The sequence below is a fragment of the Scylla paramamosain genome, chromosome 26 (genome assembly GCF_035594125.1).
Source record: "Scylla paramamosain isolate STU-SP2022 chromosome 26, ASM3559412v1, whole genome shotgun sequence".
Taxonomy (NCBI): Eukaryota; Metazoa; Arthropoda; class Malacostraca; order Decapoda; family Portunidae; genus Scylla; species Scylla paramamosain.
Window position 1 is genome coordinate 11,395,171 of NC_087176.1, and position 22,218 is coordinate 11,417,388.

At 41.7% G+C, this 22,218-nt stretch overlaps 1 long non-coding RNA gene across 5 annotated transcripts in view; it reads right to left on the reverse strand.

Moving 5' to 3' along the window:
- Window positions 1-22,218, reverse strand: part of LOC135113748 (uncharacterized) — a 55,844-nt gene that overhangs the window by 13,669 nt on the left and 19,957 nt on the right. Inside the window, exon 1 of one of the 5 annotated variants that reach the window (XR_010274974.1) lies at window positions 17,598-18,030. The exons of 2 other annotated variants lie outside the window; for them this stretch is intronic. This is a non-coding gene — a long non-coding RNA (uncharacterized LOC135113748). Of the gene's footprint in view, window positions 1-17,597; window positions 18,031-22,218 lie in introns of those variants that run through there. 2 more of the 5 variants (XR_010274976.1, XR_010274973.1) reach the window with 2 other exon arrangements.

The window sequence follows — 22,218 nt, forward strand, 5'->3', positions numbered from 1 at the left end:
ACTGAAAATTAAGTCGTAAATTTTGACTAATATCTATTTACTTATTTACTAATGTTTTTCTTTCCTCATCTCTATCACCTAACATGAATACGTATTTTCACTGCTCGCCATTTTTCTCTTAAGCACATGAAAATTTTCAGACACGTATTTTTGTACTGCAGTCTTCTAAATAGTTAAGTAGCCTGGAATAATACAAAGTTAACCTTTTGTGTCTCCATGCAAACAAACTTTTTCAGAGCTCCAAATGTTAGCAAAAGGTGGCCACGGTAGTAAAAGCTTGATTCTGTATTACTTGTAACGTGGATACCTAGAGAGGAACGAATTATCTTGTTTAACTCATTGCTTAATACTAAGAGCGGTCAGCTTAATGCATTCGACAACTGACAAAAAAAAACATGTCTAACTCATTGCTTCACACTAAGAGTTTTGTGTATCCAGTAATTTCAGTTTGATGTCTTGAGTGAGTTGCTTCGCTCACTCGCCACCAGAAGGCAGGGCATCACACAAACTCACCTGCCCTTCAGTATCATGTGGCGCAATACTCTTCGCTTCTTTCTCCCGCCATTGTTGTCTGTCTCCGGTAAAAAGGGTATTACGTAGAGTATTTAGCGGGAACAAAGTCCATAAGTTGACACGGTGAGTCTTTTACATTTTTCCTTATATTTTTTTTTAGTCGTGTGAAGTTTTAAAGAATCAAATTACTGTTTATTTTAAATTTCGCTTAAATTTTGACACATTTCTACGCTCTTGTTTACATGACTGTATATAAACTATTTTTATTTATTTATTTATTCATATTTTGTCTCTAAGTCAATATGTCTGCCTTGTTGACTTATCTGTGTTTATTTGTTTAACTATCGATCTCTCCATCTGTCTGTCTGTCTGTCTGTCTGTATTCTTATTTATTTGTTTGTTTACCTGTGTTTCACGTGGGGTATGAGTAGAGAAGAGGGTGGGAAAGGAATAAGGGAGGAAAAATGAGGAAGGGAAAAAGAAAGAAAAGAGAAGAAAAGACTGGATGAAGGAAAAAGGAAGTAAAAGAGGAATAGAAGGGAAAAAGAAAAGAGAGGAAGAAGAGAAAAGAAAAGAGAACGGGAAGGGAAAAAAGGAAAAGAGAAAGGGAAGGAAAAAGGAAAAAAAGAGAACGGGAAGGGAAAAGAGGAAAAGAGGGGAAGGGAAAGGGAGGAAAAGAGGGGAAAGGGAGGAAAAAAGGAAAAAAGAGGAAAGGAAGGAAAAAGGAGGGAAGAGAGGAAAGGAAGAAAAAAGGGGAGGAAGAGAGGAAAGGAAAGAAAAAAGTGAGGAAAAGAGGAAAGAAAAGGGAGGAAAAGAGGAAAGAAAAGGGAGGAAAAGAGAGGAAGAAAAGGGAGGGAAAGAGAGGATAGGAAGAAAAAAACGGAGGAAAAGAGAGGATGGTAAGAGAATAGGGAGGAAAAGAGAGGATGGTAAGAGAATAGGGAGGAAAAGAGGATGGGAAGGAAAAAGGGAGGAAAAGAGAGGAAGGGAAGGAAAAAGGAGAAAAAGAAAGGAGGGAAAAAGAACGGTAAAGAGAGGGAAGGAAGAAGGAAAGGGGTAAAGAAGGAAAAGAGTGAAGAAAGAAGGAAAAGAGAAAAAAAGAAAGAAGAAAAAAAGTGAGGAAAGGAAAAACGAAGGAAAAAGGGAGAGAAGCAGATAGGAAGAAAGAGAGAGAAGAAAGAAGGAAGGAAAAAAGAGAAGGAAGCAAGGAGAGGAAAGGAGTGAGGATGTGAGAGAAAAAAAAAAGTTTCTTCGCCTCACGTGGGAAGAAATAGAGAGCGAGAGGGGGAGTGGCGCGGGGAGGAGGAGGGAAAAACTTATCATTTTAAAATTAAGCTTCTTACGCGGAGCTGGAGGCGAGGGACAGATTGGTTTTAAATTGACGAAACAGGATTAAGCAGTTGCCGAGCCAGACACCTTCCCACTTGGACAGGTGTTTTTTACGTACCTGTCGTATCAAAATCGAGTTCCGAACCTTAATTAAGTGGAAATACCTGGCAGACGGAGATTACAGGTGTGAACTTGATAATTACCTACACCTGGTTTCCTTAGGGTTTTTTTTTTTCTTTTTTTTTTTATCTCAGTGAAGTCGGATATCATTTCCGTTTTGTTTTTTTGTCCTATACTTGTTTGTCCTGCTTCTCTTTTCCTCTTCTTTTAATTATTTATGTTTTGCTATTCCTCCTTTTGTTTTGATTGATTTTTTTTTGTTTCCTCTTGTGAATCAATCTCATTACCTGTTTGTTTCTTGTCATATACTTGTTTCTCTTGCTTCTTTTTCCTCTGTTTTCTTTTCTTGCTATTCCTCCTTTCGTTTTATCTTCAATTTTTGTGTTTTCTCGTTTTCCTCGTTCTTTTTCACTAGTGTTTGTCTGTCTGTCTCTCAGCTCAATACATTTTTCCTTCTTACATTCCTTCCTTTTCCCTCTTTCTCTTTCCTTCCCTCACCTCTTCCTTCCCCTCCTATCCTTGTGTCTACCTCATCTGTCCATTATCATCTATGCTTTCTTATACCTATGTATTTCACCACAACTAACCCCCTCTCCCCCCCCACACTCACAACCCTCCCTACGCCACCTACCCACACCCTTTTGTACCAATAAAACTACATACAAATTAACGCGTGGGGACAAAATTATGTTGACACGAGGGAGGTGAAATGAGCGAATTACTTGTTAGAGAGAGAGAGAGAGAGAGAGAGAGAGAGAGAGAGAGAGAGAGAGAGAGAGAGAGAGAGAGAGAGAGGGGCAGAGGAGGAGAGGAGAGGAGAGAGAGAAGCAGAGGAGGAGAGGAGCGAGAGAAGCAGAGGAGAGGAGAGGAGAGAGAGAAGCAGAGAAGGAGAAGAGAGGAAAGAGAGAGAGAGAAGCAGAGGAGGAGAGGAGAGGAGAGAGAGAAGCAGAGGAGGAGAGGAGAGGAGAGAGAGAAGCAGAGGAGGAGGAGAGGAGAGAGAGAAGCAGAGAAGGAGAGGAGAGGAAAGAGAGAGAGAGAAGCAGAGGAGGAGAGGAAAGAGAGAGAGAGAGAAGCAGAGGAGGAGAGGAGAGAGAGAAGCAGAGGAGAGGAGAGGAGAGGAGAGGAGAGGAGAGGAGAGAGAGAAACAGAGGAGGAGAGGAGAGGAGAGAGAGAAACAGAGGAGGAGAGGAGAGGAGAGAGAAGCAGAGGAGAGGAGAGAAGCAGAGGAGAGGAGAGAGAAGCAGAAGAGAGGAGAGGAGAGGAGAGAGAAGCAGAAGAGAGGAGAGGAGAGAGAAAAAACGAAGCAGAGGAAAGGAGAAAAAAAGCAAAGCAGAGGAAAGGAGAGAAAAAGCAAAGCAGAAGAAAGGAGAGAAAAGCAGAGAAGGGAAGGGGAGGGAAGGAAAAGAGAGAAAAGAGAAGGAAAAAGAAAAGAAAAGAATGGAAAAAGTAGGGGGGAGAGAGAGAGAGAGAGAGAGAGAGAGAGAGAGAGAGAGAGAGAGAGAGAGAGAGAGAGGATAAAACAAAAAAACGTATGCATGCTCTCTTTGTATTTCGCTCAGAACGCGAGATTTACAGGCCGTTCAGCAGCGAGCGAACGGCCGGAGCGGAGTCATTATTGAGAAAGTTATTTTGTGTTCATGACAGTGAGCGGCGAACAGATACGTGAATGGACGCTGTGAGCCGGGCGCACACACACACACACACACACACACACACACACACACACACGTAAAAAAAAAAAATCTACGTTGAGTTATCTTTTTATCTTTTCACTTCGTTGTTTTAATTTTCCCTTTAATGTTTCGTTATCTTTTTTTTTTCCATAATTTGTTCATAATATAGTTTTGTTGCTTAGTGTTTAGTACGTGATAAAGAAAAAACGTTAGAAAGATGTAAAAAATGTGTGTATGTAAGAGAGAGAGAGAGAGAGAGAGAGAGAGAGAGAGAGAGAGAGAGAGAGAGAAATTAGAGAAAGAGATGAAAGAGAGGAGAGAGGGGGGGCAAATACATTGAGAGAGGGAGAAAGAAATCGAAAGAATGTCAGAAGAACAGAGGGAGGGAGAGGCGGAAAGATAAATGGACGGAAGGAGACAGACTGAATGGGGAGAGAGCGGGGAGAGGAGATGGGATACAGAGGGAGGGAATAAAGGCGCCGTCACAGCAGCACATTTTCCGTCAACTTTTTTCGTCAACTTTCTGTAAATCGACAATTTCTCGAGCGCTCCCCGTTACACGCACAGCCGTTTTGTCTGCACTTTCGTCGACAGTAAACAAACATAGCTCCTCTGACGCACTGTATTACAAGTTTTGCAGACGACCCAAACGAGCTGAAAAGCATGCATAGATACATACGTTCTTGGTTGGCAGCTCGCGAACAAGGAGGAGTAGAGAAAAAGAGACCTTCTAAAAATACAAAATCTATCAAGTGATGCAGGCCACTGTTTGCTGTTATATATCCACAAATTATATGTAGCGAGTTGGGAAATTAAGCGATTTTATATTTTTCTTGATCTAACATCTATTTAAGTTTTCAAAAATTAACAAGGTTCACTTGGCACATCTTAATATTATAAACAATGGATTTACACTTGGTAACAAAAAGTTGACGATAAGCTTCCTCCGTTAAGACGATCACTTCCGTTTGACGACGCGGACGGAAACAGACGACGGAAAGTGTGGTGGTGTGACGGCGCCTCTAGGGAGATGATGCAGCGAGAGAGGCCGAATGTTTAGTGAGGCGACGAACTCGATTAAGGAAGTACAAGCCTAGGAGCAGGAGGGCCACGAGCCTTGGGACTGTATCCTGAAACACTTCTGCGCCGCACCTACATTCAAAAGGCTCTACTTGAAGAGACCCGAAGTTTTTAGTGTGTTTTTATGGTTCTAGTGACATTAACAAGATTCCTACATTATTAGCAGGAGAAACATTCGTGAGAACCTGACTAATCATTTCTGTGGCCTTTCAAAACAGTCGTGGTGAGGGAACAAAGCGTCTCTGAATACATAGCAGCATATCTACTAATTTCAAAAGGCTCTAATTGAAACCACGGGTTTGTAAGGTGTTTTTATGGTTGCAGTGATAGATCAACAAGATTTCTGCATTATTAACAGGAGAAACACTCGTTAGAACCTGATTAATCGTCTATGTGGCCTTTCAGAATAGCCGTGGTGTGAGACCAAAGCTTTTCTGAATAAGGGCTTTGGAGACGAGTACAGGACAGACTGGAATTCCTAAACGACTCACGTACCTGTGTCAATTCCCCGTGGTGTAATAGCTAGAGCGCTTACCTAAGAACTCGTGAGCCTCGGTTGAGTCAAGGTAAACCCAGCGTATCTACCTGCTTCTCTCTCATTACCGGGCACCTGCAAGTACAGTCGCGGTCATAAGTTGTGTCCTGCTTCGTCGCCGTGATGAACCGTAACCAGATCAGCTTCGAAGGTTTGAACACCGGTGCGTCGTGAGGAGAGGAGTGCGAGGCGCCGGCGAGGGTGGGAGGAACCTGAGCTGGTTACGATTCATCATGGCGACGAAGCAGGACCCAACTTATGACAGCGACTTTACCTAAGGATACTTGATTACGGTTGGTTACGTTAGATACGATTAGTTTAGATTAGGTTAGGCAGGCTTAGGATAGCCAGGATTAGTTAAGGTTAGATTAGGCAAATTTGGGTTATGTTATGTTAGGCTGGGTGAAGTTGGGTAATGATTAGTTAAGGCCAAGTTACATTAGGTACATTAGGTAGGGTTAGTTTAAGTAATGTGAGACTGGGTAAGATTAGGCAATGTTTAATTAGGTAAGTTTAGGTTGTATCATGTTAGGATTCTAAGTTTGCTTCGTTTAAATTAGATAAATTAGGATAGGTCAGGATATGTTCTCTAAAGTAAATAATTCCTAATCTAAATACCTGCTTATTTCACTAAGTAATATATACTGAATATATACATATACTGAATATGCGTGAGAACATCTGGTGAAGTAAACTGTCCTGAGATTAGATGTCCCAGATTAAACTGAACAGCGTGGCAAAGTGCAATTTAACCTAACCCCACAAACTGTATTTAACGAGTATTCTTGCATTTTCATTACTGCGGGAGCGTTCATTGTGCAGTATTTGCTTTAGTATCGTGCCTGGGTGTTCCTCCATCGCACGGAGAGGAAACAGTTCCAGGTGTATGAGAGGAACGCAGGGCCAGAGAAACAAGGACCAATTAGTCGGAAAGATGAGGTAGGCAATGCAGGTTGTGGCTCTGCTGGGTGAGTGACTTGAGTTGCTTTTAAATATGTGAAGAGCAAAATAATTCATGTACTTTTATGACTAATTTTTTGTTGTTGCTTCTACTACTGCCGCTACTACTAGTGTTGTTACAGCTACTATTATAACTTGATTATTCTTTTGTTGTTGTTGTTACTACCACCCCTGATGCATATGAACACAAAATCATTCAGTAAGAGAAAAAAATGCAACCACTACTACTATTACTACTACTATTACTACTACTACCACTGGTACTACTACCACCACCACCACTACTACTTAAACCCACTACTAGAGACTATTTCACCAGCATCACCACTGCCACGAATATCTTACACCACCTCCACCACCACCACCACCACCTGCACCCTACACCTGCCTCTCTGCAGTCTCATTAACCTGCCTGCGAGGGGAAGGGTTCATTGACAGGTGTGAGAGCAGAGTACAGGTGTCACTGGCCCCTATCAATAGACTAAGCTCTCGGTCAGCAACAGCGGAGAGGAGGAGGAGGAGGAGGATGAGGTGGAAAGGAAGAGGAGGAATTAATTTAACTATCAGTCACTTAGAGCATCCCCTTGCTAGTGCTCCGCCGTGTTGTTGTTGTTCTAGCTTCCCCGCCAATGTTACGTGGCTCCTCTGATTACCTAAAGCTGCTGTCTGACTAGTATTGCGTGTGTAACCATATGGCATCGTTCAGTCTTTTAATTACTTTGGTGTATGAGCAATTATAAATTCTGACGACTCCTAACACAGTTTTTAATTAGCTTACCTTCAAATACTGTAGATTACCTTTGAAATAACATAGTGATTGAGGTAATTGAGAGAGAGAGAGAGAGAGAGAGAGAGAGAGAGAGAGAGAGAGAGAGAGAGAGAGAGAGAGAGAAACAGCAAACAAGAATCAAGACACTTTACAAAATAACATTAAGGGAAACATGAAATTAGAGAAAGAAAAGGGGGGCGGGGGGATGGGGGGAGAAGGAAACAGGAGAAGCAACAAGATCTTTTTTCCCCTCAGACATGTTATGCTCGTGGTCACTGCTATTACCCCGCTGAGGACGAGGAAACACGCTCCTTCGGACTTTTCAACGTCATTCTCACGCCTGCTCGTCCCGGAACCAAAGGGCCAGAGTTTTCCCTTTTCTGTTGAACATTTTCCGGTTTCGTTTTACTATTACTGCTGCCTCTACACGGACTACAGACTGGTTACTGATGCTGCCACTGCTGATATTACTACTGCTACTACTACTATTTCTGCTGTTGTTGCCACTACTACTGCTGCTGCTACTATTAATACTACTGCCATTACCACTACATCTACTACTACTGCTGCTACTTATACTTTTGCTGTTACTTTTACTCAACCACCATCAACTCCAATACTATCATAACACATTTTTATTCTGTTTGTGACAAAGATTTTCTCCATGATACCACAATACGATAAAACGAATTTCTGCTACCAGTTCTTCGTTCACTCTCGCTACAAACACACAAACACACAGTCCCTCATGAAACAAGTCGCTTCAAAGACCAAGACAAACCGCGCCGGAGCTCCAACAGTCCCGCAAAAAGACCTGAAGCGACTTAAAAAAGGATCCGGGAGACGGTCGCTCATCCGTCAGTGGCTTCCTGTGGGTCAGACTGCAACAAAAGGTCCTTCATCAGTCTCCGCCCCTCGGCCCTTTAGAGAGACCCTGAAAGTGACCCTTTTCGCCTCGCCTTTCGCTCCACTGCTGCTTTTGTTTTGGTCTTACTGCTCTTACATCTATAGATCAGGTTTGTTACTCTTATTACGTGTTTACAGGTCAGTGATTTTATTTATTTCTTGTATCGTTAGGTTAGGTTATATTTGGCAATTTTAGGTTTGATCGACGTTTTTCACGCGTAAAGGCAGAAAGAATGAAAAGAAGGTAAACTATCTTATTACTCATTTATGGAACAGTGATTTGTTTTGTATCATTATAATACATTACGTTAAATTCATGTTAAATTAGGTCGACTTTTTCACGTGTAGAAGGTGATATAATTAAAAAAATGTAGAGCATATCATTGCTCACTTATTGACGGATCAGTGATGTGTTTGATATCATTGTATTAGATTTGCTTATATTGACTTTTCATTGCAAAATTTGATAGAATAGAAAAAAAAAAAAAGATTATATTCTTTAAAATTGAACTAAAAATTATGAAATGAACGATTATTTTAAGTTTTAATATTTTCGATGGTTTTATTAATTTTTTATTATTATTATTATTCAGTTTCACAGGAAATAAAGAGGGGAAAGAAACAAGACTATTCCAGAGTTTAAATACCTAACCATGATTTATTACACACACACGCACACACCAATCACAACACAGTCGATGAATCACCTCCATTTAATATATTTTTTCCCCTCCGGTGTTCAGTTTGGTTTTATTCCTATTCATTTTTGCTACAGCCGGATCTTCCATCACAATAACTCTCGCAGCCCGCTTTATTCTGCCTGATTCGGCCGCTTTCAGCCTCGCCCCTGCACAGGAAAGCTATTATTATACAGTGGCACCGCGGAGGGCAACGGGTTGTGTGACTGTGGCTGTGTGGCCTTTGAATATTCGAAGTGTCGCGGGTCGTTCTCGCCGCTCTCGTCCTTCCCTCTCTCTCTCACTGACTGGCTCAGGGTTTTCCTGCATGACCACCACCTTTTTGTATTTTCAGGATTTTTACCTGGAATTGAAGAGAGCGAGTCTGTGGAATTGATGAGCATGAATCTAACAGTGAACTAAAGGATAACTCGAGCACTGAAACAGAACCGTCAAATAGTGAAAGGGTTGTTAAATTCATGATTACGAGTCAAAACTATGATAAAGAAGACTGTCAGATTAAACCGTAATATGGAAGATCATTTAAGCTGTGACGCAGAAGAGAACTAAGACACTGAAATATACGTACGAGTCAAACAGTAATGCAAGTAAAGCACGTGTTAAACAGAAGAGGGTGATGTCAAATAGAGAAAAGAAGAGGGCGGTTATACAGAAAGAGTTAGAAAAAGAGAAGAATGCAAGTCAAACAGTAATAAAAGAATAAGCATGGGTTAATTAAACAGTTGAATAGCAGGTGAGGTCAAACGGTGAAAAGTAAAAGGTCAAACAATAAAACAGAAAATAGTAGAACTTAAACAGTAAAATGAAATACTGTGAACCAAGCAGTGAGATAGGGAAGAACACATTGAACAGTGAAATGCAAGTGTTCCAGTCAAATTTTTTCTTCAAATTGTGAAGTGAAACCGGAAAGGATCCCTTGAAACGATTTCCCGGTGTTGAATAATGAAATAAAAGGATGGACCCGCTGCTTTTGACATAGGCGGTGAGGTAGAGCGGCTTAAAGGGACAATAAATAAATTGCCTTGCTTTACTCCGTCACTTGCCTATCATTCAACATTATACCTGACATAACACGCAGATAGACACGAGTAAACTTGTTACCTGTACTAGTCTATGAAAACCCTGACCTGACTCCAGTACCTTCTCTGTAAACAAACTCAAATTCCAGCAACACACGGACACCTGTCACTCCAGACTAAGACACGGATGAAATGGAAGCCCGTGGGAGTGCAGTATACAAACCCCGGATGAACTGGAGGCTGTGAGACCCGGCAGGAAATAAAACCGTGAATTCCTCCACACCTATACAGCAGCCACTCCACCACCACCACCACCACCACCTCACAAAACAGAATACATTACTTCAGTTTCTCTTTGCTGGCACGCGGATCTAAGCCAGCGGTCCCTCCATCAACCCCTCCACCTTTTACCCGCCTTGCATTATACATCCACTCACCGTCACATACACAGCACATAGACCCTCCATAAGTGACGACACAGATGGAAAGTCCCTATGGAAGCCATGAGTTATGAATTCTTTTGGAGCTCGCGTCACAAGTGAAACAGGAAATCATATATTAGGCTTTTGTTCTCGGTCAGCAGCCCGTCTCTGCCTTGTGTGGAGTTTGTTAGTCAGGCCTGTAATCAGAAACGCTTTGCTCTCTCACCACTATTATTTTTAAAGGTCACAGACGGGTTCTCGAGTGGTTCACCTGTTATTAATGTGGAAATACTGTTAATCTGTCACTAGAACCGTAAATTATCAACTTCACTAGAGCCTTTTGAATGTAGTGGAGGTGCGGCGCTGAAGTGTTTCAGAATATGGTCTTCAGTCTTGGCCTTGCCTCGGGGCGGGATGTGCGGTTGCGTGATACATCTCTGTACAACACCGGTGCCAATTAATATACTAGTCATATACACTTGGAATAAAACAAATCAACTAGAATAATTTCAGCTATATTCGTGAAATGGGCGACCTCGGCAGAATACGAATGGGGATTATTCTACATTAAATTTTGTAAGACCTGGGAACTGAGATAAACTTCACCATAACAAAGCCTCTATTAAACAGTCTAAACACTAAGTCTTCCCTATATATAAGGAAGATAACTATGCATACACTACAAAACGTCTATATACATAATATCTTAGGTAATCTGAGAGTTTTTATATTGTTTGATTTATTTTCCATTTACTTTTTTTATCAGGCAATATCCATAACTAAAAACTGGAAAACTCACATCAACCTCTGTAAAACTATAAACAAATAATGATTCTATGTGTATGGATTAAATAAAGCACAGTTCCATGCAATACACAACACACACACCTAACCATGCACGTAAGCCAAACTATCGTAAACATCGCAACATAATCACAAACGACAAATCCGGCACTGTGTAGTATACAAACGAATAACAACAATCCATCCATCTATACAACATCGTAAACTTCAAAACCTAAGCGTCTAAATACAAATCCAATGCCACATAATACAACGCTCCCATCTATACAATACCAAGAGCCTGGGCCCAATATTCCAAGTCCTATGGGGGGCCGAGGATGGACACGCGTCTGCACCATCCAGTTAGCTGCCCTTAACCTCATTATCTGGACTCCACGCTGAATATAATGAAGTGCGATGAAGCTAAACACTCCGCGCTGCCCTGCCATTAAGAGGAGGAGGAAGAGGAGGAGGAGCAGGAGGAAGGGAAGACTACGATGGAGATTGACGTTTCGAGAAGAGGAAGAGCAAAGAAAGGAAGATGAGGAGGAGGAAGAGGAAGGTACAAGAGGACTAGGTTTGTAGGGAAGAGAGGAATAGGATTTTATAGGTCTAAAGGAAAGAGAGAGAGAGAGAGAGAGAGAGAGAGAGAGAGAGAGAGAGAGAGAGAGAGAGAGAGAGAGAGAGAGAGAGAGAGAAACTAGGCCACGATCCATTTAATAGCAGGGGTAAAATGAGAAACTGTAGGAAGGTCTCTCTCTCTCTCTCTCTCTCTCTCTCTCTCTCTCTCTCTCTCTCTCTCTCATACGGTGACTTTGACACTGCTCAAAATTCTAAGTAGCCATTAAAGAAACTTGAAACAAATAAGAAAAAAAAAAGAATAAAAAGAAAAGTTCAAAAATCACCAAGTGTTGCATTTCCAGCTTTTATTAACACTTTTTCCGATTCTTCTTATCAACATCGTCATCATTCTCATCATCATTACCACTTATCATCTTACACCATATCTGGGTCTGGATTCTTCTCTCTAGCCAGCGATAAGAGTTCGAGGCGGGCAACAACAAAGCTTTAAACTATTTCCATGATATTAACACTTCCTCACATGTGTTTGGTGTTCGCGGCTGGCGTCCAAAAATCATCTGGAAGCGACTGAACGAGGGGAGGGAGAGCCAGAGAACGAGGGAGAGAGAGAGAGAGAGAGAGAGAGAGAGAGAGAGAGAGAGAGAGAGAGAGAGAGAGAGAGAGAGAGAGAGAGAGAGAGAGAGAGAGAGAGAGAGAGAGAGAAAAGCACGGCGGAGCAATGCAATGACAACACGCCGACACAGGGACAGACAGGACAGAGGACGGAGCAGAGGCGTGAGCTTTTTTACGCTTTTTGAACCTTTTTTATTTGCCCCAGACACTTCCCGGCCGTGTTGCGGAGGCGCGGATGTAACGCAAAGAATGGAAGCGAGGAAAAAAAAAGGGGCTTGAATCGTCCTCCATTCGATCCAAGTCTTCGTTTTTGGAGGAAGTAACGCGGTTTTCTTTCACTCCTCACGCCCATCAGCATGAGGACCGCTGGGACTATGGCGCTGTAAAAATCACGGGGTTCTAGTTCCCTGCAGTGTCCAGAGGGGACGGCGAAGGGCTGCCGGGGATAGATATATAAAAAAAAGAAAAAAAAGAAAGAAAAAGTAGAAAGAAAAAGCCTGCGACCGTTTTGCGTTTGAGTTAACAAAAACCTGACTGCAGGATCGGCGCCGGCCTGCGAGGGATGGCGCGGGTCTGCCAGGGCGTGCAGGCTCCCAAAAATCTATATTAATTTCACTACCCGACTTCAAAACCGAAATGGGTCCGCCTGTGTTGAAAATCTGTGTCAGTTTTACTACTACGACTACTTTACTAATGCGAGATAAATGGTTTAGCTTCCTAATTCTCTGTATGGAGAACGTCAGAAATGGCATACTACTACTACTATTGCCACTACTACTACTACTACGACTGAAATGGGTTAATTTCTTAATTTATGTATGGAGAAATCAGAAATGGTTAACTATTACTACTACTACTACTGCTACTGCTACTACTACTACTACTAAATTGGCTTAGCTTTATAGTCATTTGTAGGTAGAAACAATCTTTAATGGCTTTCTCCTAGGAGTGCTAAACAGGTAACTTCATATTATCGACTTAAGTGAGTACAGGAAAGTGTTCCTTCCTCTACCAAGTGGCTACCAGATGGGGCTCGATAACGTCACCAAGCCACGCAGCCTCAAAACCGCCGCGCCACACAAGCCAAATAATTTCTTTCACTTCCCAACAAGAGGAGAAACGGTGACTCGTGAGGCTGGCGTGTCAAAGCATCGGAACGGTTGACTGATTGACGCATCCGAACCAAAAGACAGACATTTCACTCTCTAACCTTTACTTTATTGACTTCACTCCCACTCCTCCGTTCCCAGATGGACAACACGACACTCCCACACCTGCCCGCCGCCCACCTGCCCGCCCACGCAGTCTTACGAGAAAATAATGGTCTCGTTTCGTCCCCAGTGAAGCCCCGGCAAGGCGTCGCCACCTGAGTCCCCGCCCGACACCTGTACCTTCGTCTGTCTGTCCTGCTGAGTCCGTCTTGTCGTTCTGTTTGTCTCACCACAGGTCTGATTTTTTTTTCCTTGTTTTGTCTTGTTTTTATCTTTTTGTCTGGTGTTGTTTCTTCCTGTCTTGTTTATTGCTCGTATGTTGTCTTGTTTAGCCTCGTCTTGTGTTTCATTTTGTCTCGTCTCGTTTCATGTCTTCTCTAGTTTCGTCTCCTGTCTTGTTTAGCTTCTTACCGTCTTACCTCCTTCCCCATTTCGTCTAGTCTTGTTTTGTCCTGAGTCGTATCCAATCTCGTACTGTCCAGCCACTTAACGCCTATTCATGTCTTTTTTTTTTATTTACTTGCTTGTTTTACATTGTCTTGTACCTTTTCTTGTCTAGCCTCGTTTTGTGTAGTCTCTTCTCGTCTCGTCTTTCAGTACGTGCGGGTGATCGTCTTCCTGCAGCCTCAGTGTACAATAACAAGCTTTACGTAAGTATGTACAGGACATGTATTTCCTTTATCGATGAGGTCAAGGTGTTTTCTGCACTCTCCCTGGAGGCAATTTAGGGGATCATTCCTTCTAATAAACGGGAACACACGCAAGTCAGAATCTCTCAGTAAAGAGAAGCTAAAAAGTATCGAGTCTCCCTCGGCAAGTAAAATAATCCTCCATTTCATAATTTTAAGATTTAATTAGAAGGAATATAATTTACCTTATTCTTTTACCAGTTTTTACACCTCGAAATGTCGCTCTGTCTATAATGCGAAAAAAAAAAAGTTGCGTTAATCTATGAATAAATAAGAGTAAAAAAAAAAATGAAAAATATGAATAAAGATGTATATGAATATGCAGAAAAAAAAAAAAATCCAGGTAATAAACGTTTAGAAAATTATAATAAAAGTTGCATACATATATTTCCCAGACAGCTAAAGAGAGAAACATTTTTGTGGTCTTCATAATGAGTCGTTAAATAGAGCAGCAAGATCTTATAACGCGCGGTGTGTGGGAGGCGTAATGAAGCCCGCAGCGAGGCAAGCAATACCGAAATGTTTTAGTGTGTGTGTGTGTGTGTGTGTGTGGAGGAAGTCATTAAACACGTTACGCGAGTGTTAATGGGCGGAGGGAGAGCCACCTGGCGACGCGGAGGCAAATCAGGTGGTCTTTTTCAACACTGCGTGAAGCTGATTCGCGGCTCCGTGGGAAAGAAAACGGGAGATGTGTGAATTTGGATGTGCTAGAAAATGAAGATGGGATAGGAAAGTATGTGGATTTGGATGCGAGAAGGAAGATATTACGGTTATGGTTTGATTTCCATTTGACGCTGAGTTTTGTTTTAAAGTGTGTGTGTGTGTGTGTGTGTGTGTGTGTGTGTGTGTGTGTGTGTGTGTGTGTGTGTGTGTGTGTGTGTGTGTGTGTGTGTGTGTGTGTGTGTGTGTGTGTGTGTGTGTGTGTGTGTGTGTGTGTGTGTGTGTGTGTGTGTGTGTGTCTCTCTGTGTGTATGTGTGTGTGTGTGTGTGTGTGTGTGTGTGAGGGGAGGGAGCGTGTTAGGGCTTGCATGTTAGGAAGATTAAGGAATTATGGTTTGTTTTAGGACATATTAAAGGACGATGCGGTTTTATGTTGAAAAGGATGGAAACATGGGTTTTAAAGATTTGAATAGCTAAGTGAAGGTAAGTATTGAAATTATGACTGATGGCAAACTACCACCACTACTACCACCACTACTACTACACTGAGAAAAAAAAAATTAACACCAAGCTGATAAATAATTACTATAACAAACACTACTTCCACCATTATGTCTTGTACTTTTCCCTCACCATCTTTTCTTCCCAGTAATCTTCTACTTTCTCTCTACGGCTTTCTCTCCAGCCTCCCTTTGAAGGACTTATTCTCTTTTATAGTACACGCATAATTCTTTGATCTACTCCAGCTCCCTCAGGTGGAAACACACGTGACAACAGCAGTCCCTTTGAGATGAGAGCAGTAGAACACAACATACGAGGCAAAAAAAAAAAAAAAAAAAAAAAAAAAAAAACGAGCAAGACAACGTGTACTCACTCGACCCTTCTAGATACAAAACGCACCTCACCCTGACTAACGCACACCACACCACCCTACCTCACCCTAGCCACAACAAACAACAAACACATCTTGGCGAACTTTCCAGTGATTCTAAGGGGCAGAGCAAGGTCATAAACACAAAAGCAAGTGCATTTGGGGGCAGGACACTAAAGTTCCCCCAACAAAGGACTCCTGGAAACAGCTGGTGGGTTGGCGTTTCCTCTTAAACTCACCGCCAGTTGCCGCGCTTGGTCCAGCCCCCTCCAGCCCCCTCCAGCCTCCTTCAACCCCTCTACGGTAACTTATGTAGCAAAACAAGTAAGTATTAGCGTTGATCAGCTGTGTGGAGTAAATGGGGAGTAAGTGGGGAAGTGCCTCCTAATGTCCCCGTACGTGTATTCCCCTTCAGGAGTACACAAGGGGTGGTATGCATGAGGGGAAGGGAAGGGCAGGGAAGAAGGTAAAAGGCTTTTCAGGTAAGAGGAGAGCAGTGTACTTTAACAGGGAAGGAAGGAAGTAACGCCTACTATACAAAGCAGAGGTTATGTGAACTGAAAGGACAGGATAGTGGGGGCACACACACACACACACACACACACACACACACACACAAAGCTGCGCAAGAGAATATACACAACACAAATCCATGCCTTAATATTTTTCCAACCTCCATCTTTCTACGTATTTCTCTCTCTCTCTCTCTCTCTCTCTCTCTCTCTCTCTCTCTCTCTCTCTCTCTCTCTCTCTCTCTCTCTCTCTCTCAAGTGAAATGAAATTGTAACATACTCGTTTTCGAAGCATTTCTTCCCCTCAGTGCTGCCAAGAAGGAAAGAGGGAGAAAGAAGAGAAGGAAAGCAACGAGGCTAAACAGGAATAGATAGGAATGAAGAAGGAAAGGAGGCTGAAGAGGAGAAGTAAAGGAGGGAAGGACAGGAGAGGAGTAGGGACGTACAGGAAGGGAGGAAGGGAGAGAATGAATTGTAGTAACCAGGGAGGCGAAAGGAGTACGAGGAGGAATGGAGAGAAAGATGAAGGAAGGAAGGAAGGAAGGAAGGAAGGGAGGAGCAAGTATAGTGAGGGAATAAAGGAGAGGAAGGAGGTGTAGTGATGACAATTATAACCTGTAAATGAGTTCTGTCGGTTCATTTGTCACACTGTCTTGTCCCGAAATGCTGCGGGGTTCCTCAAGGAGAGTGTGAAGACCGATACCACGGAAACATAAGGTAAGGGAACAACACGAGGCACAGCGAGGACACGGAGACAACACACGAGAAATGAACGCCCGACACGACACATGAAAACCAGCCAACCCAGGTACTTGTGTGGTGGGATAAGTTAGGCTAGGTTGGCGACAAGTGTGTGAATGCTCTGAGTGTGGTGCTTTGTGTGGGTCACTGTGTGGGATTGCCAGTGTGGTATATAGACAAACAATAATTTAGAAGATAAAGGAAGCTGCAAAAGTATACCTGAATGATATTTCCTCCACATACAATTATTTAGGGTCGGGCATTCCCTAAAACTGACATTCTAGTTTTTATTTTGTAAAGGTCTCATTCTCCGCCGCAAAATGATTACTGAATAATAACCCCCTAGCAGAATAGCAGGTAAGGTTAAGTTACGTTAATTTAGATTAGGTTGGAAGATGTATACTTGCAAATTACCACTTTAAGAAACCAGCAGGTCTACACGTGGCAGTCCCTTTATTAAGCATACCAAGCTGCATATATCTATCATCCATATCTATAAATTCATACAACCTGATTAATTTAGAAGATACTCATATCTTACCATACCATATCAACAGTACAGTAATGGGAGGCAGATTTTAATGTGATCCCGTATTATGGTTTAGAAAATTCATACTAGAAGCACAGAAACTTAGATAAAAAATAGTACAGTGGTATGTGTAGCAGCAGCATTAACAGTAGTAGTAGCAATAGTATTTGTAGTTGTTAAAATGTCAGTAGCAAGAACAGGACCAGTAATACGTGGTACATATATAAATTATAAATACAGAAACAGTAGTATAAGAAATAATAGTTGGGTAATTATTGAGAAGGCTTTCCCAACATTGCAGGGGTACGAGCAGGAAAATGTAGGAAATAGAGCTTCTTAATAATTACCAGTAGTAGTAGTAACAGCAACAAACTGTCACCTACCTCCACAGTCACCATGATGACGCTCAACTACACAAGTGGACGTCACACGCAAGCAGAGGACGCACCAACACACGGACACATACACACACGCACAGGCACAGCCATCACGGTAATCTGACGGCAGCGCTTCATTCCGAAAACTTCCCAGACCTCTCACATTCACTCACGAAGTCAAAGCATTGAACCAGTCGTGCTTTGCTTCTATAGGACTCGGAGCTTCGAATCTCTGGATCTGACGTGTCGACACAGTTTTTTCTTCCTCTCCTATTTCTTTTTAATATACTGACAGGATGGATGTATAAAAAGTAAAAGAGTTGTGACAGCTGATGGCAGACAGACTAACGGATGCAGATAGCTCAGCAACACACACATACACACACACACACACACACACACACAGTGGAGGGACGGAAAATCTATCAACTTTGAGGTACAAAGTGAAATGAATAAAGCAATTCACGTTGAAGTTTGAATAGCTGCTGTGAGGACCATGTCAAACACACACACACACACACACACACACACAGTCCACCCGTCTCCTTAAACACCGAAACCTCACTTCCAGCCTCGACTAACAAGCAAGCGAGCAAACGAGCGTCGTCCACATAGTCACGTCCGCTCAAACTGACGGAATGGAACGGAATAGGACGGAGATTGCAGGGCGTGATGGAAAGGAAAGGAAAAGAGGTTTGAGTTGGCAGACGAGAGACAACACAGTGAGAAATGGGGATGAAAAGGGGCGAAAATGGGAAGGAAAGTGTTATTTAGAAAGGGACGAGAAGGGAAAGGAAGGAAGGGGAAGAACTGGCAAGGGTGAATGTTAACTTGTCAGATTAATCATCATATTTTCATTGCATGTTAGGTTTGTGCAATTTTGTGCCTCTGAGGAAGAATGGATGTAAGCAAAACGAGAAAGCAAGGAACTAAGGAAGGAAACAAAACAGAGAATGAAGGAAGAAAGCAAACAAAACAAGGAGACAAGAAAGGAAACTAGCAAAACACTGAATGAAAGAAGAAAGTAAGCAAGCAAAAACGAAGAAGTAGGGAAAGAAGCAGGCAAAGCAGAGGATGAAAGAAGGCGGCAAGCAAAACAAGGAATAAAGAAAGGAAGCAAGCATAACAAGGAGAGAAAGTAGGAAGCAAGCAAAATAAAGAATGAAGGAGGCAAGCAAGAAGAGAAATGAAGGAAGGAAAGAAACAAGCAAATAATGTAAGGAAGGAAAGAAGGAAAGACGGACTAGACAGAACAAGAAATGAGAACGAAAATACTGGACTAGACCTTGAACACCCCCTCGAAGTATAACCTTTTAAAGCATTCGTTAATCAGTGCAGGCTGACAAAAAAATGTATGAAAAGCTACACACTGTTTCCTGCCCAGTTCATTTCACCGATCACTTGCACTATTGATGCCGCGATGAATAATGTAACGAGAACCTGAAAGACACGGCGAGTACATGACTAATTATGTTTGCGAGCAGAGAAATCCAGCTATCGGAACTAAAGCAAATGTCAGGTGCTAAATATATATACTGACAAGCAACAGGACGGAAAGGGAAATGGTGTAATGATGCTGCTGTTGTTATGACGACTACTGCTATTGATGGTGCTGCTGCTGTTTGTTTTTAATGCTATCACGTGTTCTTGTAGTATTATCAATGCTGATACTACTGTAACTCCTACTGCTGCTGCTACTGCTACTATTTCTTCTACTATTTTTACTTCTTTGATTTTTTTGCTTGTACTGTCGCTGCTTCTATAACAACAACAACAACAAACTACCACTATTACTACTACTAATACTACAACTACTATTATTACTACCACTATTATTTTCACTTATTCCTCTACTATTGCTGCTGCTGCACTATTACTACTATTACTACTACTACTATTACTACTACTACTACTACTACTACTACTACTTATGCTGCTGCTAATATTACTATTTTTTTTTCAGCTACTACCACTACATCTTTTACTACCTCTTCTTTTACCACCACCATCACCACCACTACTACCACCAATCACACACTCGGCGAGCATCTCCCCTACCGAAGCTTCGTCACACCTGCACCAGTGATTCACCCTCATCCTGTCATCCCCAACACGACCACCCGCCACCGTCACTCCCTAACAAGCGACAGGCTAACTAACAACCATCACACTTACTCAAACTTTCCCAACCTGTAGATCGACTAATAATTTATTTTCCCTTTTTTTTTAAAGTTTGTACTCTTCCTTTGATTTTATTTAACTACCGGGGAGATTTTAACTTTTTTTTCTTCTTCCTAAATTAATTATCATTCACTCCTCAGATACTCGAGTGGTTATAAAATATTGTATGTATTTATATCTCGTCTTTACTCCTGTCCTTCACCTATTTTATTTTTCTAAGGAGGAAACACTAAAAAAATCTTCGCTTCTCGTCTGAACTATAACATTCAAGACGTTACTCAATGAAGTGACAGATCAATACTGCCTTGCTTCTCTCAGCTGGGCAGCACTGCAATCTTTTTCGACATTTCTGAATCATGCAGCGAGCAGGGGCATACAAGTGATCGGAATGAGATGATACGCAACATTACGTCATTAGACCTTCACTCAGGTATGTTCGTAAGAAAAGATGACCATTGGAAAACACTACTCTTGACTGATCGACTTGGACACACACACACACACACACACACACACACACCTGACCTTTCACCTTTCCTCTTCTCTCTGCTTTCTTTCTTTTATCCATTTCTTGCATTTTTTCCCCCCTTCCTCTCTTCCTTCCTTCCTTCCTTCCTTCCTTTCTTCCTTTCTTGCTGGTGGTGTATATAAGGCCGAAAAAATATAGGAGGAAAGGAGAGAAGGAGAGAAAACGAGCAAAGAAGAAAGCGAGGGAGTGAAGGAGGAAAGGAACAAGAGAGAGAGAGAGAGAGAGAGAGAGAGAGAGAGAGAGAGAGAGAGAGAGAGAGAGAGAGAGAGAGAGAGAGAGAGGGAGGGACAAGGGAGAAGCTGGTTTCTGTTGAAGTTTAGTCATAAATCAACATTATTTTGGCGGAAGGTTTTGCTTGGGTGAATACTGTACACTCTGTCTTATTGTTTCCCTGAAGAGCGGGACGCGAGGAGCAGCAGGAGGAGGAGGAGGAGGAGGAGGAGGAGGAGGAGGAGGAGGCTAAAGAAGAGAGGAAAAGGGGTGGACGAGGATGAAGAGGACAAGATGGTGATGATGGAAAGGAAAGAAGAAAGAAGAAAGAAGAAAGAAGAAGAAGAAAAGGAAGAAAAAGAAAAAGAAAAAGAAAAAGAAGAAAAAGAAGAAGAAGAAACAAAAGTATGTAGATATTTCAGAATAAGACAAAAAAAAAAATAAATCTCCCGAGATGAGGATTATGCAGAGAGAGAGAGAGAGAGAGAGAGAGAGAGAGAGAGAGAGAGAGAGAGAGAGAGAGAGAGGGGACGGGAGGGGGGGAAACCCTCATGAGTAAGGAGTGGAGCAGGAAGGGAAGGAAATGACGCAGGAGGAAGAATGGAAGGGTAGAAATGGAGGGAAGAAAGGAGGGGGGAGAAGGGAGAGCATTCAGATTCTCTCTCTCTCTCTCTCTCTCTCTCTCTCTCTCTCTCTCTCTCTCTCTCTCTCTCTCTCTCTCTCTCTCTCGTTCTTCTTTCTTCTGTCTCTTCTTTTATCCTTTTTTTATTTAACTCTTACCTTTCTACACATTCTTTTCATTTTTCCATTTTCCTCGAAGTCATCAGCTGTATTCAACACAATGGAACAAAAAATTAGTTTTTCGACTGCTCTTCTTTTACTTTCCCTTCCTTTTTTTCCCCACAGTAGGAAAAGAGAGATCAGTGTTGTGTGTGACAGTAGTTAAGATGATTAGGTGAAGATTGTGATATTGTTATTGTACTCGTAATTTATCGTGTGTGTGTGTGTGTGTGTGTGTGTGTGTGTGTGTGTGAACATCAGGTCCAATCTCTCTTTGCTTCGAGAATCTGAGCTGAAAAATTGTCTCTCGTTTTCTCGTCTCTTGTGTCTGGAGAAGCGATAAACAGGCTTTTATTTATTTATTTTTTTTCAATTTACTTTTTAATGTCTAATCCAGTTAGTTTTTTTATTTTTTTTATTTATGGTGTAAAAATTCGGTTTGTTTTATTTTATCTAGTCTTTTCTTTAACATCTAATCCAGTTTCTCTTTACTTTTTGAGTTTATGGCGACAAATTTGTTTCGTTGCTTTTCTCTTTAGTTTCAAATAGTAGTTAAGATGATTACAAATGTTGTGGTACTCTTGGCTTTATATTTTATGTCTTTTAAATATCGGATGGAATTCTTGTTTATTTCTAGAATTCATGTTGAAAATTTTACTTTTTTCTTTAGTTTGAAACGGCGGTTGACAATATGGAGTTTGTGGCTTTTGTTTGTAGTCATACGCATCTTTCCTCTAAACATCTGACGGCCTTCTTACTTTTTTTTTTTTATCATGGTTAAAACTTTGTTCTTTTTCTTAGTCCGACACATAAAGTTGTTTTTTGTTTGTTTCGTTTTGAACTTTATCTTCAGGATTTGTAGCCAAAGTTACACTCTTTCCATTTCTTTTTTATGTCCAGTTTATGAATTTTTCTTTTAGCGTATAA